We start from the raw sequence: 16,062 nt of genomic DNA, 5'->3' as shown, positions 1-16,062 counted from the left end.
GCTCCATGTTTCCTGTGCTATGGCGTACCTGTATGGGCATGAGCCCATCAATGCTGGCGAAGCCGCAGCACTGCTGAAAGAACATGATGACAAATGATACTGAATCAACAGTGATGCGGAATAAACATGGGCAAATTAGTGTTGGTGCACGGCTACCAGACCATTAGCAAATCTAATGTGGCGCGAATGCTAACTCTATGTCTGGGCCATGAGCACCGTAATGGTCGTGAAGCTGCAGCGCTGCCCCTGGACCATGAGCTCATCAATGGTGGTGAAGCTGCAGCGCTGCCCCAGGACCATGAGCTCGTCCATGGTGGTGAAGCTGCAGCGTTGTTCCTGGACTATGAGCTCGTCAATGGTGGTGAAGCTGCAGCGCTGCTCCTGGACCATGAGCTCGTCAATGGTGGTGAAGCTGCAGCGCTGCTCCTGGACCATGAGCTCGTCCATGGTGGTGAAGCTGCAGCGTTGTTCCTGGACTATGAGCTCGTCAATGGTGGTGAAGCTGCAGCGCTGCTCCTGGACCATGAGCTCGTCAATGGTGGTGAAGCTGCAGCGCTGCCCCAGGACCATGAGCTCGTCCATGGTGGTGAAGCTGCAGCGTTGTTCCTGGACTATGAGCTCGCCAATGGTGGTGAAGCTGCAGCGCTGCTCCTGGACCATGAGCACGTCAATGGTGGTGAAGCTGCAGCGCTGCTCCTGGACCATGAGCACCTCAATGGTGGTGAAGCTGCAGCGCTGCTCCTGGACCATGAGCACATCAATGGTGGTGAAGCTGCAGCGCTGCTCCTGGACCACGAGCTCGTCAATGGTGGTGAAGCTGCAGCGCTGCTCCTGGACCATGAGCACCTCAATGGTGGTGAAGCTGCAGCGCTGCTCCTGGACCATGAGCACATCAATGGTGGTGAAGCTGCAGCGCTGCTCCTGGACCACGAGCTCGTCAATGGTGGTGAAGCTGCATCGTTGCCCCTGGACCATGAGCACGTCAATGGTGGTGAAGCTGCAGTGCTGCCCCTGGGCCATGAGCTCGTCAATGGTGGAGCGCTGCACCTGGACCATGAGCTCGTCAATGGTGGTGAAGCTGCAGTGCTGCCCCTGGACCATGAGCACGTCAATGGTGGCAAAGTTGCAGCGCTGCACCTGGACCATAAGCTCGTCAATGGTGAAGCTGCAGTGCTGCCCCTGGACCATGAGCACGTCAATGGTGGCAAAGCTGCAGCTCTGCACCTGGACCATAAGCTCGTCAATGGTGGTGAAGCTGCAGTGCTGCCCCTGGACCATGAGCACGTCAATGGTGGTGAAGCTGCAGCGCTGCCCCAGGACCAAGTGCTGGTCAATGGTGATGAAGCTGCAGCGCTGCCCCTGGACCATGAGCACGTCAATGGTGGCAAAGCTGCAGCGCTGCACCTGGACCATAAGCTCGTCAATGGTGGTGAAGCTGCAGCGCTGCTCCTGGACCATGAGCACGTCAATGGTGGTGAAGCTGCAGCGCTGCTCCTGGACCATGAGCACATCAATGGTGGTGAAGCTGCAGCGCTGCCCCAGGACCATGAGCTCGTCCATGGTGGTGAAGCTGCATCACTGCTCCTGGACCATGAGCACGTCAATGGTGGTGAAGCTGCAGCGCTGCCCTGGACCATGAGCACGTCAATGGTGGTGAAGCTGCAGCGCTGCTCCTGGACCATGAGCTCGTCAATGGTGAAGCTGCATCGCTGCTCCTGGACCATGAGCTCGTCAATGGTGGTGAAGCTGCAGCGCTGCTCCTGGACCATGAGCACGTCAATGGTGGTGAAGCTGCAGCGCTGCTCCTGGACCATGAGCACATCAATGGTGGTGAAGCTGCAGCGCTGCCCCAGGACCATGAGCTCGTCCATGGTGGTGAAGCTGCAGCGTTGTTCCTGGACTATGAGCTCATCAATGGTGGTGAAGCTGCAGCGCTGCTCCTGGACCATGAGCTCGTCAATGGTGGTGAAGCTGCAGCGCTGCTCCTGGACCATGAGCACCTCAATGGTGGTGAAGCTGCAGCGCTGCTCCTGGACCATGAGCACATCAATGGTGGTGAAGCTGCAGCGCTGCTCCTGGACCACGAGCTCGTCAATGGTGGTGAAGCTGCATCGTTGCCCCTGGACCATGAGCACGTCAATGGTGGTGAAGCTGCTGTACTGCCCCTGGGCCATGAGCTCGTCAATGGTGGAGCGCTGCACCTGGACCATGAGCTCGTCAATGGTGGTGAAGCTGCAGTGCTGCCCCTGGACCATGAGCACGTCAATGGTGGCAAAGTTGCACCGCTGCACCTGGACCATAAGCTTGTCAATGGTGAAGCTGCAGTGCTGCCCCTGGACCATGAGCACGTCAATGGTGGCAAAGCTGCAGCGCTGCACCTGGACCATAAGCTCGTCAATGGTGGTGAAGCTGCAGTGCTGCCCCTGGACCATGAGCACGTCAATGGTGGTGAAGCTGCAGCGCTGCCCCAGGACCAAGTGCTGGTCAATGGTGATGAAGCTGCAGCGCTGCCCCTGGACCATGAGCACGTCAATGGTGGCAAAGCTGCAGCGCTGCACCTGGACCATAAGCTCGTCAATGGTGGTGAAGCTGCAGCGCTGCTCCTGGACCATGAGCACGTCAATGGTGGTGAAGCTGCAGCGCTGCTCCTGGACCATGAGCACGTCAATGGTGGTGAAGCTGCAGCGCTGCTCCTGGACCATGAGCACGTCAATGGTGGTGAAGCTGCAGCGCTGCTCCTGGACCATGAGCACATCAATGGTGGTGAAGCTGCAGCGCTGCCCCAGGACCATGAGCTCGTCCATGGTGGTGAAGCTGCAGCGCTGCTCCTGGACCATGAGCTTGTCAAAGGTGGTGAAGCTGCAGCGTTGTTCCAGGACCAGGAGCACCTCAATGGTGGTGAAGCTGCAGCGCTGCTCCTGGACCATGAGCTCGTCAATGGTGGTGAAGCTGCAGCGCTGCTCCTGGACCACGAGCTCGTCAATGGTGTTGAAGCTGCAGTGCTGCCCCTGGACCATGAGCACGTCAATGGTGGTGAAGCTGCAGTGCTGCCCCTGGGCCATGAGCTCGTCAATGGTGGAGCGCTGCACCTGGACCATGAGCTCGTCAATGGTGGTGAAGCTGCAGTGCTGCCCCTGGACCATGAGCACGTCAATGGTGGCAAAGTTGCAGCGCTGCACCTGGACCATAAGCTCGTCAATGGTGAAGCTGCAGTGCTGCCCCTGGACCATGAGCACGTCAATGGTGGCAAAGCTGCAGCGCTGCACCTGGACCATAAGCTCGTCAATGGTGGTGAAGCTGCAGTGCTGCCCCTGGACCATGAGCACGTCAATGGTGGTGAAGCTGCAGCGCTGCCCCAGGAACAAGTGCTGGTCAATGGTGATGAAGCTGCAGCGCTGCCCCTGGACCATGAGCACGTCAATGGTGGCAAAGCTGCAGCGCTGCACCTGGACCATGAGCTCGTCAATGGTGGTGAAGGTGCTGCATTAGGCAAACACACTTTTCCACTAAGCTTTAAGCACACGGTGCTTTTAGAACGCAGGCACTACATTGAACACGTCGTTACCACACGTTCCTTCAGCACGCAAGTCGTTACAACGACTTGCTTTAGGGAACGCGGTATGGGACTGGTGTTGAACACCTTGCCTACTGATACACTGACTAGAGTTGGAATAGTAAATTGCACTATTCCAATGTCCAGCCCCCCAAGGCAAGGCGTTGTAACAACATGCGTGCTGAAGGTACGCTTGATAACGACGCAATCGTGGCAGTGATAGATTGTTAAGCCATGCATGATTTGGACGTGCATGGTTCCTTCATTCAACCACGTGCTGCACCTGGACCATGAGCTCAACATGAGCTTGTGCCGGGACACTCCTCTGAGTAGCTGTGCGTGTTATAAAATTATATACCATAACCTGGACCGTGAGCTCAACAGAGATAACATCACATCACTGTTGGCAAAGCCATCATGCTGCTGCGAGTTCACAAGCATGTCAATATTTATGAAGGTTTATATAGCACAAACTAGGCCCTTGGGCTTGCAGCCCTATACGATATAGAGAGTATTAATACAAGTCCAGTGATAGCGAACAGAGAACATTGCCAGGATCACAATGTAAGGCAAAATAATCACAGTGATACCAGCAAACAGAGCACCCTAAAACACAAATGCCTGTGCAGAGATAGCTAATGCTGAAGGTTGGCCACAGGGAGGCTAGAATGATGGAAGAAGTGAGAGGAAGAGGGTATGGGGTCGACAGAGGCCAGGACATGTCTTTTAAAAAGGAGTTTCATCTTTTTTAAAGGTATTTATCGAGGAGATGTTCAAGCCTGGGGGGTAGAGAGTTCCAGGCACTTGTGGTTCTGCCAGAAAATGCCCGTCCCATTGTGCATTCCTTTTTGAAAGCAGGATGTTCTAGAAGAAGGGATTTCGTCCTGTGTAGGATTCAGAGAGCACCTGAGACATTTGGGGCCAGATGTACAAAGCTTTTTTGAGGTTGCAAATGGCCCGATTCGCACAATTGGGCCGTTTGCGACCGCAAAAAAGGATTTTTTAATGTACAAAGGCACAATTTGCGAATCAGTTACCTATTGCCGAATCACAAATTGAGTGCTGCAATTTGGTGTAATGGAAGGGGTTTATTAGGGTCCTCTCTTGCAATGGTATGTGTGACTGTTTGTTACCGAAATGTGATCGCAAATTATTTGCATTTTACCACCTACTTCAAGTAGATAGTAACCCATTCACAAATGTTCCCTTGGTGAATGTTTGTAAAACATTTTTAAGAGCAGGCAGTGATCCCATGGACTGCTGCCTTCTCTTACAAAATGAAATGCATAAGGAAAATGGGATGAATTTAAAAAGCAAAATTAAAAAAAAGATTGCTTTATTGAAAAGCAATCACAGACATGGTAGTCTGCAGAGCCCAGCAGGCCACCATATTAGTAATGTTTGCATTCCAATGGGTCGCAAACCGAGACCTACTTCATGACTATTAACCGCATGCGCGCTAGCGGAATTCTGCTCGGGTGCTGAGATTTTTAAAACCGCATGTTTCATGACGAGCTGGGCTCGTCATGAGCGTGCGAGGAGGCTACCTCATGACGAGCCCAGCTCGTCATGAGCGTCGAAGGGGTTAATGAGTTAGGTCTAGTTGCGACCCACCGGGAATCACAGAATGTGTAAAGCACAATTTTGTACTTTGGTGTTTACGATTACCAAATAGTGAATCAGAAAAACTCACTATTTGGTAATCACAAACCTTTCCCTACATACATCTGGCCCTTAGCTACCGTGGCTACCAGGCAGCAAGCATGTCAATCGTGGTGAAACGGTGGGGTGACGCACACACATCAGATGCAAAGGCCTTGGATTGAATGAGCCACATAGTGGCAGTGCTTGAACTGAGATGGTGGGACAGTACGGTACCCATCCTTGGCATCTGACCGGTTTGTGAGCCATGTGACCACAGGGGGTTGAGCACCCCAACACTAGGGTGGCACAGGCACCCCCGGAAGAGGCGTGAGGGTCCAAATGAGGAGCACAAAGTATTATATCAAGTTCAGCTGAGTCCGCACCCTTTGATGGGAGGGGGCGGAACTTCACCTCACATCTGGCGCCTCCCTGCAGTGACACAGTCCCTGTGCTGTGACCTTCAAGTCTAGAGGTGGAGCAGTTCACTCAGTTGGAGATGATTTCATTAACTCTGAAGCCATGGAACAATAGTCTGCTGGGCTCTCACCGACTGTCCAAGCTCGCCCAACCTTCGGTCTGAACCACAGCTTGGCTATCTTTAGTACACTGATGAGCAGGGCCAATCTGTCAATCACTCTCTCCACTCATCCCTTGCAACAGGACTCACAAACAGGCGGTTACCAGGTGCTGCCTCTGAGCATGTGGCACGTCATCAGGCGTGGAGAGAACACATCTGTTTTAATTACATTAAAATATGTTTCGAGACCATTGAAGCAAACATATGGAACCAGCAGCAGAAACTGTCCCTCGGTAGCACACACACACACTCTCTCTCTCCCTGACACACACACAAACACCTGCTGCAGCATGTGGCAGCAGCACTGAAAACTATCTGTCCCTCAGGAACACACAATGTTAATTGTTAATAAAATTTGTAGAGCGCACATATACCCTGAGGTGTCTTGGCGTTAACTGCCCTAGAACACAATTGCACAACCCTTTGGGGCATATTATCAATGGCCAGCGATAATTATCACTGGCTATCGCAGGAATCAACAACGCATAGCGCAATGGCGATTATTATTCTTGCGATAGTGGTGTTTTTCATGGAACATCGCTGGTTTTCCAGTGATGTTCCATGGAAAACGGCAATAACCTTGCTGATACGACCCTGTGGTCGTATCAGCATAATCCACCCCCTATGTTGTGAATAGGTAAGTCACAATTTTAGCAGCCGTTAGTTTTTGGCGTAAACCGCGGTTTTCGCCAAAAACTAACGTCTGCTAAAATCCTGAGGGCCACCTTGTAAATATCGCGAAGTGCATTTTGCGATAATTTACAAGTTAGTCCATCAGGGGTACGCCCAGTGACGCCCACTTTGCATCTCATTAGAGATGTAAAGTGAGGCGTCGGCAAAACGGTTGCTAATATGCGCTAATTAATGTTAGCACCGGCTTGCAAATAGGGCGATAAGATTATCCCAGCTTTTTTGGCTTTTAAAGCCCAAAAAGCGGAGATAAGGCCCTTGTTAATATGCCCATTAGTTTCTACAAATTCACGTTTTAGCTCCTTTCTATAGGAAAGCAGGGTGGGAAAGTCCCTGATATGGGGGGCAGGGTTAGGTGAGGCTGTTCCAGAGCTAAGTAGTTCCAGTGAAAGACTTCTTCCACCCCAGTTCATTTTTTTGAATCTGGAAGCCTTGAGCGTCAGGGCTCCTAAGGCGCTAAGGGGTCTGCTGGGTGTGTACCACTAGAAGGTGTGCTTTAGGTAACAAGGGCCTGTGTTGTGCAGTGCCTTATGGGCGATGCAGAGCACTTTTAAACTGTATGCGACTTCTCACTGGAAGCCAGGGAAGTTTCTGAAGTTCCTGGGAGATAGAATGGAATTTAGGAATTCCTAGTAGAATCCTAGCAGCAGCGTTTTGTATCATCTGGAGTTTGTTGATGTATTTTCCCTGTAAGTTCATGTAGAGGCCATTACAATAGTCTATTTTTGATTAAACTAAGGTGGAGATGACATTCTTTTTGGTGTTGTCTGGAATTAAAGGAAGAATTTTTTTGATCATCCTAGCTGAATAAAAGGATGAGGAAACCACAGCCATCACTTGGGTTCCATAGTTAAGTTTATTGTCAATTTGAACTCCCAGATTCTTGGCTTTGGCCATGGGGGTGGGAAGAGGGCCTAGTTCTTCTGGCCACCATGAAGGGGTCCAAAGCGGAAAGAGGCTTCCAAAAGTTACCCTCTCAGTTTTCCCTGAGTTGAGCTTCAGACAGTGACTGTTCATTCAAGAACTGATGGTGAGCACGCAGTCATGGAAACAGGTGGAGAGTTTGGGATTGTTATTTAACACTGACACTACTAGCTGAATGTCATCAGAATAGGGATTGAGTGAGAAATTACAGGCCCTGATAAGAGTGGCTGGTTCTGTGGAATAGTGTTGGACTGAGCAAGGCTCCCTGAAGAACCCTGCATGGAAGTGAAAAAGGGGGGTATTCGTATGGGCCTAAGGGAACTGTTTGCAGTCCAGCCACTGCCCGTGGAGGGAGTTTCGGTGGGGCGGAGAGGCGGGGCAGAGAAGGGGCAGGGGAAGGTGCTAAAAACCGGAGTATGGATAATTGAAGGTAAGTAAACAATTTAATTAATAAAAACGAATTCTGTAGCGCACCCTGCATCACAAAATGTGATGCAGGGTGCGCTGCGAAATTCGTTTTATTTATTAAATTGTTTACTTACCTTCAATTATCCATACTCCGGTTTTTAGCAACCCCCCACCCTGCCCCTCCCCCGCCCGCCTCTCCGCCCCACCGAAACTCCCTCCATGACCGTGGCTGTTGCAGTCTCTTAGCAAGAAAGGAGGTCAGGAGAGACAAGGCCTTGTCTTTGATTGCTTGTTCGGCCAGCCGATTGATTACAATCTTCTGGTCAACTGTATCAAAATCTGCAGATGGAGAGAGGAGAATAAGAGCTGCGGAACCTTCTCTGTCCAGTGCAGCACTTATGCCCTTGCTGGCTTGGGTTAGGGCTGTTTCTGTGCTGTGCCCAGGTCTGAATCCGAAATGAGTTGAGTCCAGTAGATGGTTATCTTGAATAAATTGGGTAAGCTGTGTGTTCATTATTTTTTCTACAATTTTTGCAGGTAGAGGAAGGCGGGAGATGGGTCAATAGTTGTCGGCAGGATACAGAGTTGGCTTCTTTATTAGAGGGAGATTAGAGGCTCTTTTCCATATGGAGGGGGGACTCCGGTGCTACACATGGAGTTGAAGACAGATGAGAGATTGGTAGAAATTACCTCGAGCCAGTTTTGGAGTTTCAGGGGGTGGATTTCGCACTACTAAGCATTTTGGTTACTAGCCCAGGGGAGGTGGGTAGAAAGTCTGGGAAGGAGGTGTGGTAGGGAGTTGCCTGAATGGTGTGAGCCTTGGCGCCCACCTAAGTTGAATTGTAGAATTTTAAGAATATTTGATCAACTTTGTCCCTGAAGCTGTGGGCAGTATGTTTACAGAACTGTTGGCTGTGTGTGGCTGCCTTATTACTCTGAAGAGTAGTAAGCTTGTCACTACCTGGAATAGCTCTTAGTGGAGTGTTTAGCTGCTTCAATTTGTTGAGTAAAGCAATTACTCTTTTCTTTTACTAGGAGGTTTTTGTATTTAGTCAGTTCTAATTTGTAGGAGTGTTTCTTGTGGGTGTTAATGCCACACACATGTACACAACTATTGTGATCTTTCAGACACACACACACCTGGTGCAGCACATGGAAGCAGCACTGCAAGCTTATCTTTGTGTTGTGGATACCCACACACGGACACCCAAACACAAGTCTCTCTCTCTCTCACACACACACATGGAAAGTGATCTCTCAGACACATACAAACACACACAAACATGCACAGACACACCTGGTGTAACATGTGGTAGCAGCACTGCAAGCTTATTTCTGTCTCTCAGACACCCACACACAGACACATGCACACAATATTGTGATCTTTTAGACACACACCTGGTGCAGAACGTCGAAGCAGCACAACAAGATTATCTCTGTCTGGTGGATACCCACACACAAGTATAGTGATTTATCTTTCTATCTCACACATCCACGCACACACACACAAGGTGCAGGATGTGGCAGCAACACTGAAAGCTTATGTCTGACTTTCAGACACCCACACATAGACACACTGTGATTGGTCTTTGAAGGTCATTTTGTGCAGTCTCTGGCTGGATGCTCATTCTGTTGTTCAAGCTTCTATAGGTCCCCAACAAGCAGCCCACTAATTCACCTCTGGTATCAGGCCCCTGTCTAACGGCACTGTGTGAGTCTTGCTCACCACCGTAGACTATCTCAGGGCTGAGATTGAATCTGGTGTTGTCTCCTGATCCATTTGGCTCTGTTGGTGGAATTCCACACCATCGACCACCTTGTCCTCCTGCACCACCAGGTAGAGGTTGAAATTGCAAACTCAGCACTATCCTGGCTCCTTTCTTCTCTCTCTTGCAAAACACTTTCCTGAGTCCCACTCCCTTCTTTGTGGCATGCTGCATTGTTCTGTTTGCTCCCTCCCTGTATAATGTTTATGTCGGGACTCTGGCCAAGTTCATCCACTCCCATTGAATCTATTTTTATATGTATGCTGACGACACCCCATTTGTCATCCGCTCGATGGCTCAGTGTCATGGCTACCTTGTTTCAATCAGACCCAGGGTGGAGGAGCGCTAGCCGGCTAAATGCAAAACGTTTATGTAGTCAAGAAAGAAAACGAGTTACATTGCGCACTCTGCATCGCTATTTGGCGTTGCAGCGCGCAATGTTATTCGTTTTCTTTCTTTCTTTATTTACTTACCTCCGTTTGGCCGTATGCCGGAGTTTACTACCCCCCACCCTGACCCTCCACCGCCTCACCGCCCCGCAGCACTCCCTCAAGGAGCCGCCACTGATTCTGAGACTTCAAGTTGTACAAAAGCCAGCGCCCTGCGTGATCATCAGCATCCCCTGTTCATCCATGTCCAACCGCTAAGGGCAGCTTTGCAGAGGCTTCCATCATTGACGCACAATTTTTAAAACTAAATGCATTGTCAGTACGGAAAACTGAGGTTCTGAAATAGTCCCTAGCTCAGGAAATGGTTCAATTGTTAGTCTGAGGACATAGGCAGCTTGACAGTTGCAGAGATTCTAGGCCTTGAGTGAATGTAATACTAGGCACTCCTGTCATGCTATACAAAGCCATGGGGTACCAGATAGTCCTCCGAAACAACTGTTAGCCTTCTTAGCTTTGTAGGGGCCATCCGGCCAATAATGTCACACTGTTTCAAAACCCCAGCTGACATCTTCAAAGAGAGCATCATTCTAGAACACCAGTAGTTGGCAATTGTTACAGACAAAGGACTGCCTAATGAGAACTGAATTTTTCTTTTCCATGGATGGTCCCTTTAGCAGTCAAAAGGGTATTTTGAACTGTAAAAAATGGCCTTTGACTACAGAGTAACTGACATGTGCATGGTACTTTGTCTTCCTATACTTGATTTCTCTTTGCTGCTACCATATCTAGAAAACCGACTTGCACAATACTGCAAAGTGTCTAAAGGTAAAGATTTGTTCTTCTTAACTCCACATCTACAGACCTTGAAGATATAAATATTGTAAAGGTACATATATGTGTAGCTAAGGATACTAAATCTATATTTTCCTATATACTCTTACATTTACATTATACTGACAGTCGATATTTTTGATACAATATTATTGCGGGATGATTCTTTTGTTGCTGATATTCTGGCATACAGCCAGGATCCTGATGGCTTTGAGTTTGCACCTCTCTGTTAGAACTAACTCAATTTCATGATGACCTCAAAAGACAGACCCAGCTCATGATGACATGAAGACCGGGAGGTGTGAGTGAACGATGTATGATGATACAACGTGATCATTTAGATCGCTGTACATTACATTGCTGTTTTTACAACGCAAGTCGTTACAACGACTTGCGCTGGAGGACGCTGGACTTAGGAATAGTGTGATTTACTATTCCAACTCCAGTCTACATACAGTAGGGAAGGTGTTGGAATAGTAAATAACACTATTTCTTAGTCTAGAGCGCCCTCCAGTGCAAGTCGTTGTAACGACTTGCGTTATAAAACCAGCATTGTAAATGTATTGCAGTGTTTTGACCGCGTTGTATAGGTCGTTTTCCGTGAGTGACAACATTTGCTTTTGTGTTAAATTAGATCTATCTCTTTTAGAAAGAAACCTTGGAGTAGAGGGTTTAGGTGGAGGTGAACCTCACCTTCCAGTTCCAATGTGATGGCCAAGCGGCCAGCGTAAGGCACCAGAATACCATCCACATAGACAACAGATGCATCTTTAAGAAAGCGTCTGCCCAAGACCACGGTGAAAAGTTAAAGCTTCATCATTCTTTCAGAGGTCCTTGTCTGAAGGACAGTCTGTCTAGAGTTTGGTACCTCCCAATAGCTGAATGAGTCCTATCCTTGCTGCGGTGGTGTCGGTATTCCTATTTGGCCTTCAAAGTTTCTTTGCAGCACCCTTAAAGAGGAAGCTCATGCCTTTCCCAGATTTATGTAACCTTGTTTGGTCTCTGACGGTGGGTCCCTCTTTCTCTTTAGCTGGAACCCAGAGATTTCAGGGTTATTCCTCAATTTTTTCATCTCAACTGGCTGCTGCTCAAACACGCAGCATGCTTTCAACTCAGGTTCTTTTAGGGAAGCTGACTATTGCAAGTACAGCGACCTCATTACCAATGCTGTGTGTTGGATGAAATTGTGTGGTGTATTGAGAACCAGTAGTGAGTAAATTTAGGTACATCCTGGAGATCCTATACTGGACAAAGCAAACACAAGAAGATGATGGACGGAGCGCTGAAACTTTTCAGACACTCACCCCCAGTCACAGATCTGGGTTGAATTCATCATCGTTCTTTAGCTCACTGCGCCACCCCAGTTCAGACACAGCCATATGCAAATCAGTCTTGACCCTGTGCCTCATAGGAACAGTCTAGCCCGAACTGCCAAGTCATGTCTTCCCTGGACCGGAAGCAAGCATCCTGGGAATGGTTTCTGGCTAATCAGCCGTCATCAGCCAGGCTACCTTGAATCCAGTGGCAAAGTAAACAAGGGACCCACGTGTGGGCCAACCCTCTACTGGACCCTTTGCATATCTTGGTCTTGAGATGGTATCACAGTTGTCCAAAGGAGAGGAACACTTATCAAATTAAAGTGGAATGTGTCATCTAAGGAAGGTTATCATCTGAAGCCAAAGATCAACAAAGAATTGTTAGAAGGCACAGTAGCCAATCAGGGCAGAGTATGAAAGGGCAACTATGATATTTCTGCAGAAGTGAACCAATGGGAGATGTGAGCTCAAACTGCTGTCATGTTCTCCCTAATATTGCTGAGGGGTGACACATTGTATGATACCTTAGCCACAGATCAAAATACACCTTTTTTGGAAAAAAGGAAAACTTGAAAGTATATGTCACTTCCTCTCCTGCAAGTTATGCTCCGTGAGCACAGGAAGCATTAGGAATCAGACAAATCTGTCCGAGAATCTCTTATTTTGCTGGTGGAGATAAAACAGAGCATCAGAGAGAGTGGAAGGTTTTCCTTCTCTTTCCTGTTAGTTTGAATGGTGCAAGAAAACATGGAGTTTCTAAAACACGGCGAACAAGCACATTTTCACATTTAAACAGTAAGTCTGATTTTCTAGACCCTACGTCTATTACACTCAGGCGGTAATATTAAAAGCACTCATGTTTACATCATGCAATCAGGCCTGTCTTACATGTAACATGCATTATTATCATGCAAAAGCCCTGCCAGACATATTATGTTATGTTAAAGATATTTATAGAGCGCACGTGCACCATACGGTTTCTTGGCGCTAGATATAGGAGGTAGTCTACTGCCCGTAAGGTCATTCATATGCTTGGGAGAACAACCACGTTTTTAGGAGGCTATTGAATTGAGGTTAGCTTGTTGAGACATGGCACTGCTGACTGAAAAGTAGCAGATCAACCAGGAGTTGAAGTACAATATGGTTGTTGATGGGCTTTCACGAGCACCGAGTGGACAGGAAATCTGTTCCTGATTGTGAGGGAAGCCGGATGACACCCATGGAGGAATATACCAGGATCAGCAGTTTGTCTGACTAAAGATGGCTGCCAGTGAAAGTACAAAAACACAGCAGTCATGGAAGGCTGCATCACGCGGTAGGGAGAAGGGGGAAACAAACTTTACAACGCCGTCATTACATCGCACTACACTTACAACGCAGTCATTACATCGCAACATCCTTTACAACGCATGTCACTACAATGCAGGCATTACAACGCATACCATTACAACGCATGACACTACATCGCATGTCACTACAATGCAGGCTTTACAGCTCATAACATTACAACGCATAGTACCCCTACACTATCCATCACTTACCCTACTGTTGCACCCTCTGGAGTCAGAATAGTAATATTTACCCCTACACTATCCAACACTTACCCTACTGTTGCACCACCTGGAGTTAGAATAGTAATTTTTAGCCCTATACTATCCAACACTTACCCTACTGTTGCACCCCCTGGAGTTAGAATAGTAATGTTTACCCCTACACTATCCAATGCTTACCTTAAATGCAATGTAATGGTTGTGTTGTAATGGTATGTTGTAAAGGTAGTATACAAAGTAATGGAATGCGTTGTAAAGGTAGTTTCTAAAAATCCGATGTAGTGTCATGCGATGTAATGGAATGCGTTGTAAAGGATGTTGCGATGTAAAAACTGTGTTGTAAAGGTATGCGTTGTAAATGTGCGTTGTAACATCATACATTCGGGAGAAGGAGGGTAGGGCTTATTGACGTTGCAGGCCCAGCAGTTGGAGTTAAAATCTGACCTACCGTGGATGACTGACGGAATCAGAGGATTATGAGATCATCACCATTACCTAGATGCGCCTTTTGTAATGTTATCAGTTAAACCAACAAGGCACCATCAGAAACCACTGCGTCATCAACGTTGCATGCCATTCAGCTGCTATTTACATCTCGTGGGTTACTCTCTGCGGATAATTGCATTACATTGATGTATGGAGGGTGTTACGCAGGTTGCAGGGCCATGTGGGTGAGGTAGGGAAATCTGCTTTGCATTCCCTTTGTCATTTATGACGTCTCACCGTATGTGATGCACGATGGATGCTAGCCAGGGCAGCCACACCTGTTGGCATCACCCCAAGTTGGTTAGTTTTGCTCTCTTCTGCCAGCATTGTCAGGAAAGGATGGCTGGTAATCACTGGGCAAACTGGTAGTGTTTCCTGAGGGGCATTGAAATGAAATGAAATACCAGTATTTGTAAAGCGCACAGCTACCTCCAAAGTGGTGTCCCGGCGCTGGGGACCCTCGGGAAGATTAAGCAAGCTATTGCCCCAAGTCACATGGCTGTGGGCTAACCTGCCGGGGATTTATTTATTTATTTTGAAAGTTTTATATAGCGCGAACAAGATCTTTGCAGATATCAGAGCGCTTTACAATGCAGGGAATAAAACCATGAACCCCATAGTCCGGAGTCAGGAACCCTGGCTGCTGCGCCACTTGGGTTGACCAACACTACTACAGCCATGTGTCTACTGGGTAATACAGGGTGGCCCACATAGCATCTGACGAGGGCACAAACATACTGGCTTGGTGTTCACAACTGCTTATACATAGGCAGTATCACCCTGTGTTGGAATGCAGGAGATATAAGACCCTATGCCAATGCACGGCCTGCAGTGTCCTTTGTCGATACACTCAGCCATGCTGGCCTGGGCCAATACAGGGGCGGTACACCCTTGGCTGAGGCTGGGGCTTTCCTACCATGGGCTGCTATTGGGGCTATTCTTCTCGAGGTTGTGTCTCATGCTATATCAATAGCGGCTGCTACCCGACCCGGGTGGTGAGGCATGAGGTGGACAAAAAAAACACTTACTTGAAACGGCCGCCGCCTCTCCTTCATTCTCCATCCGTCCGGCATTTTCCTGCACTCCTGCCAGCAGCAGGAAGTACCTGTCCTCCCAGCCTCGCTATAGCCAATGACAATGCAGTGTTGTGATTGGTCGGAGTGCTGTGGATCGGCGCTCAGATGGGGACTGGGAGGGTTTGCATGTTCCTCACCAGGTTGTGTAAAGTAGCCTGGTGGCGAAGAAGCAAAGTCGGCCCCCAAGAGGCCGTTAAAGCAGTCCTGCGCACTTCAGGAGTGAAAATCACTCCTCTCCCTACTACGCCAGCCCTGCCCAACCCGGGAGCCACTGAAATATATAGGAAAAATAAAACGTTAATAACAATAGTTATTACCATTTTATTTTTATTTTTTTGTTCAGTGGGGCGATGTTCCTCTGCCATAGCGGAGGAGCCGCCACTGTGCTACATAGGGGCTACTGGATATACTACCCTGTGTGGATACAAGGGCTCACTGCCTGATGGTTCTACAGGGTTCTATTGTTCTCACTCCTTGTATCTCATACCGTGTAAGTCCTATATTGCACTGTGCAGATACAACAGCTATACATCCCACTACTGCTCCAGGGTACTATTCTCCCTCTCTAAACCTCATGCTATAAAGATATTATACTACCATATGCTCATACTGGAGCAATATGTAGCATATTGATTTTATGCGCACAGGACTCTCGTGGATCTGGGAGGACTCTGAACAGGAAGTACGTAAAATGCGGGGAGAGGAAATGGGTGTGGTTAACGGAACGTTTGATACAATGCGCAGTGCATGAGTGTATGCTGAAGAATAAAGTAATGCTTGACCGCAGCTGCCTGTGGCGTAATTCATCTGCATGCTCTGGGGCCGGGGAAGACGCTACACAACACACCCATA

This window comes from Lissotriton helveticus, chromosome 5_1, assembly GCF_964261635.1.
Source record: "Lissotriton helveticus chromosome 5_1, aLisHel1.1, whole genome shotgun sequence".
Classification (NCBI taxonomy): domain Eukaryota; kingdom Metazoa; phylum Chordata; class Amphibia; order Caudata; family Salamandridae; genus Lissotriton; species Lissotriton helveticus.
The sequence above is the reverse complement of the archived record's forward strand: the minus strand, read 5'-3'. Positions refer to the sequence as shown.